Raw genomic sequence first — 13,819 nt, forward strand, 5'->3', positions numbered from 1 at the left:
TGAGCGCCTGGAACGCATCATCTGTGGAGCGGAACATCTCCGCACATCTCGTCGCCCACGCAGCCGTAGTTCCAGCAGGTCAAGACGCACGGGCACCCAAAATGAAACCTCAACTACAACGCCTGGCGTTTGCTACTACCACCGCTGTTTTGGAAACGACGCTCGGTGGTCGCTCGTCGCCGCAAGGGAATTTTCCGCCGTAACTACAATGTTTGAATGTTCCGTGTTAGCATTAGGGTAGTTGAGGAGTCATTTGAACGCTAGTTGGAAAAAAAATTACCTTACCGCTTGGCACTGTATCATTTCCAAGGCATCAGTGTTCTTTTTGGTGGAAGGGTCCCACACAATACATGCATATTCTAGTTTGGGACGGAAGAGTGAACAATAATCGGTTTAGAGAGTGTTAGGAAGAGCTTCCCTGTTGAAAATCCCAGCATTTCACCTCATGAAATTTAAGCTGCGCATGATGGAATACACGGTGTACATGATGTAACTCATCGTGGGCACACCACTGAACACCTATGTGAACTGACAGAGGATGAACTGTACCTTCCACAGTGCAACGGAAATAAGACTAGCGGTGGCGTTGTGAACTAATGTATGCGACCGAAAGATGGTGCTGGCAAAATCGAAACCGTTACCATCCTTATTGCGTAGTGAGCGATATGGTCGCTACGGTAGCGGCTTGTGGGGCTCGTCGCGCTGCTCGGCCGCTGGTCTTGGACGCTTTGTTACCGCTTTCGAGGCGGTATTCGTGTGTATGGTACGCTAACGTGACAAAATATGTCTTTAGTATGTCGCCAAGTGACCGACAGGCCTCAGGTGGCAAACAAATAAGCTTGCATCGTTTATTGTAATGGTGAATGAAACAGTACATGCCACAATTTTTGTACAGGTCAGCTTGGTTTAATGCTGCCAGTCACCGAGTTTACGACATACAGAAACACCGATAGCCATCTGTTCAAATAAATTGAAAGCTGAAATTGAGTTTGCTCATCGTGTTCGCTCAAAGCAGAGAGAACAAAGTTTCAGACAACGAAATTTTTGCTGGGCTACCCTCGTACTTCTATTGCGTACAGTGCTGCTTGACGTGTTTCATGGTATATTGTCTGCGTTCGACGATTTCAGCTATTTTAAAAATACACCCAAAACGCGCTCGGCCAAGATGTACTTTGCGCAAGATAAGCTCGAGCTGCAATGTCCCATTGTTTTCATAACACGTTGGCGAGAGGCACAAGATGTAGTGGTAAGAAAACGAAGAGGCTGAGGCACACTGCACTCCTGTATCTCAGCCTTTCTTCGTCCTCTTGTTCTGCGCAGTAAGCTCCATTCGCGTCCTACCAACATGCCCATTAGTCACCGTAGTTAATTTCATAATTCTCCAAGATTACTTAACGAAATTCCGAAGCAATGAATTTAGGCAAAAAGTCCAATAACACAGTTGTGGAGCGCTTTCCGAAACATCCGAATTAACAGTTTCTAGCTTTCTATCTATCAGGTACTTGTTTTTTTTTCTGCTTATTGCCGATCCCACGAAATAAAAAAAAATACCACCTGACATACCCGTTTGCACGCTTTCATTGCAGCGCTCCCCAAGCTGTCCGCGTACAAACGAACATAGCATCTAGCAGGATCTGCTGCCTCTTAGAAGAGGACAGAGCAGTGACGCAGGTGTTGGCTGTGCGATTTGAACCACAGATGTGGTTATCTCGCGGCGGTTCCTGATAGCGATAAGCACGCGCAGCGGCAGCTCACCCGCCTAAATACTGTGTTCGTTTGTACGCGGAGCGCTTGGAAGCGCTGCAATCATGGCACGCAAGCGGACATGTCATGCGGTATTTTTTCGTATTTTGCGGGGTTCCGTAGTAAGCGGGATAACACTAAAGCCTAATAGATAGAAAGTTACAAAGTGTTTAATCGTACATTCATATACTCCTCTACGACTTTCTAATTGGAATTTTTGGCCGAACTTTGTTCTTTTCCAAGTTGGTTAGTTGAACTTGAATATATATGGAATTAAGAAGAATACAAAAAAAAGTGTGCCTTACTCCCTACACTAGTCAGCAATATGCATTTGGTCGCGTCGTCTCAAAGTACCTCGGCATATTTTTAAAACTCTGGCTAAATTTAGCTCGGGTACCGTGTATGTCGCCGACAGTGACCAATGGCCATTATTTATTCCACGGATCTCCTTTCCTGCAAGGGAAAAACAACCTATTCAATAAAGCCCACATGACCAGCTTGAAGAATTGCCACATGGATCTGCGTCTTTTGCAACACAGATACAGATAATAAAGAAAATAGTGACTCACTACAATAGTCAGCAACATGCATTTCGTCACGTCGGTTAAGAGCGCTTCGGCATATTTTCAAACTCCGGCTAAATTTAGCTGGGACACTTTGTGTGTGGCCGGCAGGGTAAGTACAATGGCCATTATTTATTCCACGGATGTCCTTTCCTGCAACAGAAAAACAACCGATTTAACAATGCACATATGACCAGCTTGAACAATGGCCACATGAATCCGCGTCTTTTCCCATTTTGTTCTTTTTTTTCCTAATGTACGCCATCGTACACACATTTTTTATTCTTGCACTGACCATTGTTTTCATCCTTTACTTTTCATTGAGAAAGAAAACTCATTCTTTTGAGGCTCAGAAAGACTCCCTCACATTTCTGCGTGTCAATTACGCTCTGTTCTGAGAAATACGCGGGCCATCCCTCAAAACGCAGTTAGGCATTACAAGTGCGGTTTCAACGCTTCCTGTTACTCCCAGACAACCTCCTTGTCAGTGTAGATATCCGACCAAAGAGACAATAGCCGCAGGTACTCATTGAGTAGGTAAAGAGTTCTAGCTGCACGCTTTCAGTATACACTACACAACGACGTATGTATGCGTTTATAAACTAGACAGAACAATGCACGCAGCTTCTTACACCGCTGCTTTAAGCAAGGTTTTGCATAACGTGCTGCGCAGTGCTCGGAAAACACCATCTGCGTATTAACCTTCATGACTGCAATTTCTCCAGTTCTGTGGGAACACAAAGCGTAGGTCCTCGCCATCAGATTGCTTAGCAGTGCTTGATTCATCCATTCTGGCTGGGTAAGTAGCTATGGTGGGCGATATCATCACACAATGACGACGAGCTACGAAGTTCTAGCTTAACTAAAAATGTGACATTTTTACGGAACTCAGCGCAAAACCCTCTGTGAGCCATAGTGTCGATGTAAATGGTGGGCCGGGTAGGCATAGATGCTGTCGATCTGAGCCTGTTCGTTTGCGGTGGTCTCATGTTACACCCTACAAAGGATTAGCTCTTCCACCAACGCGTTAGGCGAACGCCTGTGGCCTTGGAAAAGGCTGCCGTAGAAATTTGAAAACAAGGCATGGAATGTGAATTCGTATGCCAAAATTCACCCTTAAATGGGTGGCGATAATAAATGTGTTCTTTGCAAACATGCAGTGACCTTCGTGATTGCATACACGTAGATGACTGGCGTAGTGAACGAAGCTTGGACTTCTAATTGGAATCTTCCACGTCATACAATAAGCGATACGTGGAGAGTTGTGCCAAGGAGACATTCGTAGCCACAACATCGCAACTTGTTTCTTGGGGGGCTCTTGAGGCTGAGAAAAGTTACAGAATGCTGGTTATAGAACGCGCTGGCGGTTCCTAATTGGCGATGCATGCGCTTTACCAAGTATTAGTCGTTCGGTAGGGCGAATTGCTGCCTGAACGTATATATAGCGTATGCCCTAGAGAGGATGCTCAGTATAAGGTTTCAAAAGGTTCCGACACATTAAAAAGCTGGGCAAATATGTCACTTCAAAGATTGAAGAGTGAAACGAAAGAATGAACGAATTAAAAAAACGAAGAATACGAGACCCAAGGACGAAGCGTAGATTACCACCTGTTGTGTTCGTCTTGCATCCTTTCCTTCCTTCACTGTGAAAACTGGGTACAGCACAACGATGAACGTCCATCCTATAGACCATTTAATCGTTTTGCTAAATACTTCAAGCTGATAAACTTGGTAATAATTGGAGGTTCGCAGCATACATCTGACTCGGTCTCTAGGCCTGGACAGTATAGTTATTGCAATTGTTCACTGAACATTCAGAACACCGAAGAACAGCACTGAGAGACAGTGCAGCTGATTCCGCACACTCGCATCCAAAACAACCATCAGATTTGTGTGAGCTTAACGGTAACGATCAGTACTGCATATTCTCAACTTTTCGTTAACTTACAGAAAACATCACTTTGGCAATATTACTACACTGAACATAAGAGAGCATAGTGGCGAACAACATTAAGGGCCAACTTGTCAAAATATGTCAATAAATGTTTCGCTCACGCGGATGTTGAACCACAACTTTTGCACGCGGATATTGAACCACAATGTTCGTTGGTCTTCAGGATGAGCGAAATAATCTAATGTTATAGAAGGAATTTTACTGGGAAATATGGCGCCGGCGTCTGCGTCGACTGCAAGCAGTGGTGCTGTCCAAGTGTCAGAACGATGTTCGGCAGTTGTATTTTGCCTGAGCTCAGTGCTGAGTGAATAACTGACCTTCTCAGCAGTGCAGCAAGCTTTCGGAGACTAATTTTGATGCAGAAGAATAAAATGGCCCACTGAGCGAAAAAGCCGGCGTCTGCACCTGCGAAACGGCACCGAAATTCCCATTGGCTGCGATACCACGTCATGTGCATGCCTCTACAAAGCTGAGCAGGCGAATGGGAGCACCCGCTGCTGCACTGGCATGCCATGTCTTGCTTGAGAGCACAAGACATCGCCGCGACATAACGTGACCCTCGCTGTCATCTCAGAAGCCTGCGTTATGTGCGCATTCCTTGTCAGCATTCTACCTTATCCTCGATATTCGCTATAAAGAACATAGTGGAAAAAAAGTTGAAATGGAATGAATAAACCTTGCCGGTAGTGAGTGTCGAACCTACGATCCCACGCTCAGAGGCTTAGTATCTTATCCAGTGGGCTAAACCAGCACCCCCCGCATAGCAGCCCCGTGCACTCTGCTTTTTTACATCAGGCTACCTGCACCAAAATTTCTATTGCCAAGCCCAGCGTGACGAAAGCGGTGACGCGAAATCACAGCGGCTTAGTTGGGAGCGTCCCATTAGATTCTGTGGCAGTCGGAAAAAAGTACACCGGGAAAAAATTGCACGGGCCTTAACTGTGCTATCCACGAGGCGTTGGCCAACTGTCTCAAAGCGCTTGCTTGCCCGCGATTTCGGATCTCGAAGGACCACTGAAGGGTCTTTTTTCGCCCTAATCCTTTGACTTTCGTAGCTCTTAAGTGCTTAGATGTCCTGGTATTTTCACTGCAAATACATTCTTTTGTCTATCAATAAATACTTCCCATTAGCATCTCATTTCTCACATTTAATGACGATGAAGACATATTCCGAAATGGAGTCAACACTCCTTATTAATTAGCCATTGTGAGCACTATAGACTAAACACGTTTCTGATTTATTTATGCATACAGTGAAAAAACTTCCGACTTATGCAGTGATTAGCAGACCTATATAACTATAATTGCGCATTTTTAGACTTGCGGGCTTTTTTTGGCCGGACTTCGCCATAAGGTGGCCTGGCCGCCTACAGGGTTATCTGACTGAGCTATCTCGGTTGCTTGCTTGCCAGTCAGAAGATGAAATGCTCGGGGTTTTTGCCATCTGAAGGTGGTAAGCTCAAATTCACCTTCTCCAGTACCCTACATCTCAAGGCATGGAGTGGCGCCTGACACCGGGAAAAATGCCGACAGCAAGTTGGGCTAAATTTTTCCACGTACAACAAAATTAGGAAGAGCCATTAAGCTTTTCAACAAGAGACGCTTCCTCACCTGAACAGGAATTGGTCTCCATGGTGCAGTATTCGGCAACTACCTCCCAAATGACTCATTCAATCAGCACATTCTCGTCAGTCTCCAGTAGCTGTAGATGACATGACCAAGGCGGCGGTCAGAGCTGTGACGCAGCAAGGGTGCTAAGAATCTCTGGAGCCAAACAGGCCGCCAATGGAACCTGACCCTGACAATATTTCATAACCGAACTCTTCTTTAGGATATCATTGGCCTTAGTCAGGTTGGGTGAACGGGTAAGGCTTGTACAGTGGTGACAAACGGCCACGCTCTCTGCTATAGAGGACTATCAGATAAGAAGAAGTAAGGGGTAGGATTCCTAATCCATAAGGACACAGCGGGCAACATTGATGAATTCTACAGCATTAATGAGAGGGTAGCAGTAGTCGGAATAAAACTTAAGAGGTGTAGAATAAAGGTAGTACAAGCCTACGATCCAACATCCACTCACGTTGATGATGAAATAGGCCAAATTTATGAAGATGTTCAACTAGCAATGAGAAAAGTGCAACTCAGTATACTGTAGTTATGGACGACTTCAATGCAAAAGTGGGGGAAAAGCAAGCTGGTGAACAAGCAAATGGCAACTACGGCTTTCATTCTCGGAACGCTAGAGGAGAAATACTGGTAGAATTCGAAGACAGGAATAACCTTCGAATAATGAACGCCTTCTTTAGAAGGTATGCGTTAAGAGACAAAGCCGTCAATATCATTATTAATATGGATGGGATCGATCAAGTGGCTCAGGAGTTCTATAGAGATTTGTACAGCTCCAGTGGCACCCACGGCGATAATGGAAGAGAGAATAGTCTAGAGGAACTTGAACTACCACAAGTAACGCCGGAAGATGTAAAGAAAGCCTTGGGAGCTATGCAAAGGGGGAAGGCAGCTGGGGAGGATCAGGTAACAGCAGATTTGTTGAAGGATGGGGGGCGGATTGTTCTACAGAAACTGGCCACACTGTATACGCAATGCTTCATGACTTCGAGCGTACCGGAATCTTGGAAAAACGCTAACATAATCCTAATCCATAAGAAAGGGGACGCCAAAGACTTGAAAAATTATAGACCGATCAGCTTACTGTCCGTTGCCTACAAAGTATTTACTAAGGTAATTGCAAATAGAATTAAGAACACCTTAGACTTCAGTCAACCAAAGGACCAGGCAGGATTCTGTAAAGGCTACTCAACAATAGACCATATTCACACTATCAATCAGGTGATAGAGAAATGTGCGGAATATAACCAACCCTTATATATAGCTTTCATTGATTACGAGAAAGCGTTTGATTCTTTAGTAGGCGCAGCAACAAAGTGGACCTGGCAAAGCCCTAATGGTGAAACAAGAAATGCCACTGATGTCATACTTCCTTCCGATCCCAGCATAGTGTAGGGTGTAGAAGCGTTAGCGTAAAGTGCACTGATCATAGGCTAGTGGGGCTGGGAATCAGCTCAATTTCAAGAGAGAAAGAGTAACATTGGTCAAGAAGAAACAGGCCAACCTAGATGCAGTAAGGATACAAGCAGACAAGTTCAAGCTGGTACTTGCAAACAAATATGCAGCCTAAGAACAGAGGGATGGAGATGACATAGAAGTAATGAATGGAACTGCAACAAGGCTAGCTTCAGAGGCAGCAATTGAAGTGGGAGGCAAGGCACCAAGGCAACCAGTAGGCAAGCTCTCCTTAGTAACAAAGGTGCTAATAAAGAACTGACAAAAAATGAAAGTGTCCAACTCAATAAATAAGATAGAGTTATGGAAATTTAAATGTTGAACAACAAGGAGAAAATAGGATATATTCGAAATTATAGAGAAAGACTGCAGAAGCATTGAAAAAGGACGTACCCTTAAATCACTGAGAAGAAAACTTGGCATAGGACAAACCAAAATGTATGCACTGTAATATAAGCAGGGTAATATCATCAGGGATTCCGAAGATATAGTAAAAGCTGAGCAAGAAACCTATGCTAGCCTCTACAGTACCCGGAGCAGCCACAACACCTCCATTCGAAGTAATAAGGAACAGATTGCAGAGCTCCTTCTATAGCTAACCATGAAGTTAGCAGGGCCTTGCAAGACATGAAATGAGAGAAAACGGCAACAGAAGCTGCAATAGCAGTCCATTTAATCAAAGGTGGAGGAGACACCATGCTTTAAAAGCTGGCTGACCTTTATATGAACTGTCTCACGAGTTCAAGGGTCCCAGAGAAGTGGAAGAATGCCAACGTTATGCTAATTCACAATAAGGGAACGTTAAAGAATTGAAGGCCTCTGCAGGCAGAGTCCTTCGTCCTGCAGTGCACATAAATATGATTAAGATGATGATGGTGGTCATTATGAACACCATGAGGTAATTATGGACAAAACAAGCACTCACGTAACGAAATAAATATTGTACCGCGAGCAGGCATTCGAGAAAAATCCATGCATCTTTTTGCCTCGACTACGGACGTTTGTTATATAGGACACTGGTTGAAAATAACCTTAAAGGGATACTGAACAAAACATTTGTCGCCGAGATCTTTAGCCCAAGTGAAATCTTGGGTCCTGATACTGGTTGACACAACCTTGTTTTCAAACAGAAACTAGCGAAAAATAATAAATTACATGCATATTGTCCGTTGCCTACAAAGTATTTACTAAGGCAATTGCCAATAGAATCAGGAACACCTTAGACTTCTGTCCACCAAAGGACCAGGCAGGATTCCGTAAAGGCTACTCAACAATAGACCATATTCACACTATCAATCAAGTGATAGAGAAATGTGCAGAATATAACCAACCCTTATATATAGCTTCAATTGATTACGAGAAAGCGTTTGATTCAGTCGAAACCTCAGCAGTCATGGAGGCATTACGGAATCAGGGTGTAGATGAGCCATATGTAAAAATACTGGAAGATATCTATAGCGGCTCCACAGCCACCGTAGTCCTCCATAAAGCAAGCAACAAAATCCCAATAAAGAAAGGCGTCAGGCAGGGAGATACGATATCTCCAATGCTATTCACAGCGTGTTTACAGGAGGTATTCAGAGACCTGGATTGGGAAGAATTGGGGATAAAAGTTAATGGAGAATACCTTAGTAACTTGCGATTCGCTGATGATATTGCCTTGCTTAGTAACTCAGGGGACCAATTGCAATGCATGCTCACTGACCTGGAGAGGCAAAGCAGAAGAGTGGGTCTAAAAATTAATCTGCAGAAAACTAAAGTAATGCTTAACAGTCTCGGGAGAGAACAGCAATTTACAATAGGCAGCGAGGCACTGGAAGTCGTAAGGGAATACATCTACTTAGGGCAGGTAGTGACGGCGGATCCGGATCATGAGACGGAAATAATCAGAAGAATAAGAATGGGCTGGGGTGCGTTTGGCAGGCATTCCCAAATCATGAACAGCAGGTTGCCATTATCCCTCAAGAGACAAGTATATAATAGCTGTGTCTTACCAGTACTCACGTACGGGGCAGAAACCTGGAGGCTTACTAAAAGAGTTCTACTCAAATTGAGGACGACACAACGAGCTATGGAAAGAAGAATGATAGGTGTAACGTTAAGGGATAAGAAAAGAGCAGTTTGGGTGAGGGAACAAACGCGATTTAATGACATCTTAGTTGAAATCAAGAAAAAGAAATGGGCATGGGCAGGACATGTAATGAGGAGGGAAGATAACCGATGGTCATTAAGGGTTACGGACTGGATCCCAAGGGAAGGGAAGCGTAGCAGGGGGCGGCAGAAAGTTAGGTGGGCGGATGAGATTAAGAAGTTTGCAGGGACGGCATGGCCACAATTAGTACATGACCGGGGTTGTTGGAGAAGTATGGGAGAGGCCTTTGCCCTGCAGTGGGTGTAACCAGGCTGATGATGATGATGATATTGTCGCAAAATACCGCGTCTAGCGGCCGAACCGTGAACTACAGGAAGTGACGTTACTGTGACGTTGCGCCGGATACCGGTATGCCAGTCATCGCCCGCGTTTCTCCACCTGCATGGATGGCGCCGGACTGCAGCGAATGTCGTCTTAACAACGCAGTTGCTCTCTGCTGCGTGCTTCTTTTCGCAAGAGGAACATGCGCCGAAGCCTTAAGTGTTTGTTTGTGTTGTATGCTGCTTTGCGATGGGATGAGTGAAGCAAATGACACAACGCGGGAAAATGCATCTACGCTGCTGCGCGCAAGGGTGTGGAAAAGTATCGTTGGACGAGACAAGCCGGGTCATAGCTCTCCGACAGAGCCGAAGCTTCGGATGACATGGATTCGTGCTGCGCGCTGATCGCAGCCATCATGGGTGCAGTGAAAGTGTGACTTTCTGTGCTCCGAACACTTCAAGGACAGTGACCATCAGACGAGGCCTGGTCTACTGTAGAGCTGCATCATGTCAGCGAAAAGACAGCGCCTGAAATCTGGCGCTGTCCCTTGGATTTTCTGCAGAAAGCGGAAATGAAGGAACGGAGAAAGCGGAGGTGCATTTGAGAAGACGAAAAGAGCTATGCTTTTAGTTCTTCATTGGTCATCGGGAAAACCAAGACGAGATTGGCGGGCGATGAGCAAAGACATCGTGCCACCTTTATACTGCTGCTCCCTCGAGCGGCGTTTGCTGTGGCATCGTAGTAGCATGGTCCTTCAATACTTTTATCTGCTCATGGAACTTCGGCGTAACGCTATGGGGGAGCTTTAATATAGTGTCCGCCGTGGACCAACCACAGCGCTGGCGCAAGTGCAAGGTGAACTGGGGCAGACGACGAAAGGACACAACGAGCGTTCTATGCGTACGCCCGCTATCCCGCAAGGGTCCACTGCCTGTATCGGCGAGGGAATATTGTCGACACAGCGCGCAAATCACCGCCCTGTTTCGGTAGAGTGTTCAGAAGCTTCAGCGCGAACAATTTTGAAACAACTACAATACCATGCTTCATTTTCAGCCTCAAAAGCGTTCAAAACAGCGGCTTAACTCATTGAGCAAATTGTACGCTTGGACTACTACATCCTTAGAAAGCTACTGCAGAGCAAGTTCGCCTCGCCCTTTCATGTATTTACGCCACTCGTGCAGTCACTTCCACTCAAACCTTCAAGGTTGCGCGCTCGCGAAACAATGACAGGCGGACGTCAGGCAAGCGCCGGCTGCCCACCTATGTTCGTTATGCTGCTGCTGCTGCTGCACGCCAGCACACGTGACGTAACGACAGTCGGCCCGCACATACCGGCTTGCAGCCGCCGCGCGCTCACAATCGTCCAAAATGCAAGCCATCCGTTAAAGAGTATGGGAAATAAACACTGGGTATCGGAACAGTAACGTCTTCCGAGTCAAATTTCTATGCTTCCGTAATTTTTTTTCCGCATATTTGTGCACGACTCCTTTAACTACCTAAGTAACGGATCGACTGTTGCTGCCATTGCGTTGCTGATTACGTGTTTCTTGGAGTCAGGTTCTTTATTTAGTCGCTGTTTTTAGCTTCCCCGCCATGAACGTTACTCACAGAGGTACAAATCGGGAAAAGCAGCATATGGAGAAAGAATATAATCCGCTGAAGGTGATGGGCGAGGTACTTTTGCTAAGAAATATCTGTAAGTTTCATCACTACTGTAAAAATATGTCAATGTTGGTGATATGGGAATTAGTGCGTGTAATAAACATTGAAAATACGCAAAAGAACGATGTGTGCCGCACCTAACTTCGAACAATATTTAATAAAGAACCAATAGTAATAGAGAAATGGTACCGACTGCATATTATCGGTAGTCGCGTGTACTTACAACCAGTATTTTTTCTTCACTAAACAATAACTACCTAATTGATTTTATTTGGTCAACTCTGTAACCATTGCTTGAATCTCTATCATGACAAATATGAATGTCTAGAGCACTTCAAAAAATAACCTCGTTTTTAAACATTTGTTGCGCGCGCGCGCCTGTGTGTGTGTGTGTGTGTGTGTGTGTGTGTGTGTGTGTGTGTGTGTGTGTGTGTGTGTGTGTGTGTGTGTGTGTGTGTGTGTGTGTGTGTGTGTGTGTGTGTGTGTGTGTGTGTGTGTGTGTGTGTGTGTGTGTGTGTGTGTGTGTGTGTGTGTGTGTGTGTGTGTGTGTGTTATATGCCTATTACGCTGCACTAAGCCATGCAAGCATCGCCTCGCGAAGCTTCGAGCGAAAAGCGGTTCAAAACAAATGTTCACCAACATCAGCCGGGGTGGTTTGGGCGCAGCGATTGAAGCGCGACTATGTGAGACGGGAACAAGTATTGGGAAAGAAAACACTCTCTGTTTGATTGTTTTAACTAAAATGAGAAATAGTTTGATTCATTGAACGAAAGTAAAGAAAATCTAATAAATTTTATACACGCGTGGCCAGAAAAGACAACCCTATTTTACATTACCATTATCAATAAATACCTTTTTGAGCATCCACTATAAGAATGGGCAATGATGCCTCTATCACTTGCAATGCCATGCAGGTCTTGAAGCGTGCAGAAAGGTGCCCTCGTAAACTTCACCTACAGTGTTGTGTTGCTTTGCGTGTCGATGTATGGATGAATTCGGTGGCGTGGATAATTTATACGCTTCTTACACTGTTGAGTCAAAAGTACTCAGTTGCAAAAGCCATGGGCCTTATAACGTAAAACTATTCCAATATGTTTCTATTCCAATCTCCTGACGCCAACTTTGCGTAACCACCGACGCAAGCACCGGGCGGTCACCCTCAGGGTTGTCTGAACAGACCTATCAAACACTCTCCTCGTTCATAGGAGGTCACTTTTGTTTGCTTGAAAAACGATTAACATTGCCTATTCTGAGCGGCTTGTCTTATCTAATTGGCTGACAAGAGGCGAGGATGACGCTCAAGTGGAGAGGGATTCGATGGGGCCGAGCCACTGCACTGAAAGTCGATAACCGGATGAAGAGGGTGGTGCCGGCGTCTACGATTGGTCGGCTTTCCCTTACTTAACTTGCGGTGGCTGGTCGAAAATCGCGGCGGCATGCAACGGAAGCTCAAGAATGACGCTAATACGGACCCTCACCAAAGAAGAGTTGGCAGAATGGGGCATTAAACGTGCCGAAAGTGCTCGAAAACGTTACACGGTCACGCAAGAAGTTTTATTATACGCAAATACACCCATGCTCTCCGGCAAGTGCGAGTAGCCAGCGTCTGAGCGATCGGCAGCAGCCATTTTCTATTCCTTTCGGAACGGGGCAGCATGCGGCTATTCCGAAGAAAATTCAGTTTTGTTCGGCATATTAATTAATCTTTATCGCGTACACGACACTCTGACGCGGTGAGTTCTTGCGGTTTTGTGACGTCGCGTGACAGGCAGGTGAAGCGGGTGCAGCCCGAAAACTTTTTACCAATAGCCGAGGGCTAATGGCGAAAAGAGGTCGAATCAGAAATAACCGTTTTCCTTTTTTCTGTCAAATCATCCATAATCAGTGTGTACACATCATATCAAGTGGGGACGTATCGCGGTTTTCGTGACGTCGCCTGACAGACAGGTGAAGTGGGGGTGGTCGAAAAAAGTTTTTGACCAATCGTGGAGGGCTGATAGCAGAATTGGAATAGAAAAGTTTGGAATAGTTTTACGTTATAGCGCCCCATGTATTCATTTACATTAGCTGTATTCGTGTGGCTGCGCTAGCCGACCGGTTTGGTGTCTGACCATATCAACAGCCCTCAACACCTAAAGCTTTCGTCAGCCTCCAAAAAAATGTGTTCTCTGCAGGGGTGCGATTTTGAAACCCGTACGGCTGACCTTCTGCCACGTCGTTTTCCGCGCTGAAAGCTCGAAACGTCCGTCAAGTCGAACGGGGCGATATTTTAATATCCAGCTCTAATCGCAGGCTACCAAAACAAATCTGGTGGCCTTCGTATCAGGGACGTCACTTTTGTTTTTAATGGTTATGGCGTCCCGTTATTTTTTTCTTGCGTCGGAAATGCTACCTTGTCACACA

General features: G+C 45.4%; 1 protein-coding gene across 3 annotated transcripts in view; it reads left to right on the plus strand.

The window, feature by feature from the left end:
* The first annotated feature begins 2,963 nt into the window (after positions 1 to 2,963).
* The window catches only part of LOC142587515 (BPTI/Kunitz domain-containing protein-like), a 66,428-nt gene continuing 55,572 nt past the window's right edge, over positions 2,964 to 13,819 (plus strand). For 2 of the 3 annotated variants that reach the window (XM_075698584.1, XM_075698582.1), the window contains exon 1: positions 2,965 to 3,105. The gene's annotated coding sequence lies outside the window, so the exon portion shown is untranslated. Of the gene's footprint in view, positions 3,106 to 13,819 lie in introns of all 3 variants that reach the window. The other variant, XM_075698583.1, reaches the window with a different exon arrangement.

Source organism: Dermacentor variabilis, chromosome 7 (genome assembly GCF_050947875.1).
Source record: "Dermacentor variabilis isolate Ectoservices chromosome 7, ASM5094787v1, whole genome shotgun sequence".
Lineage (NCBI taxonomy): Eukaryota > Metazoa > Arthropoda > Arachnida > Ixodida > Ixodidae > Dermacentor > Dermacentor variabilis.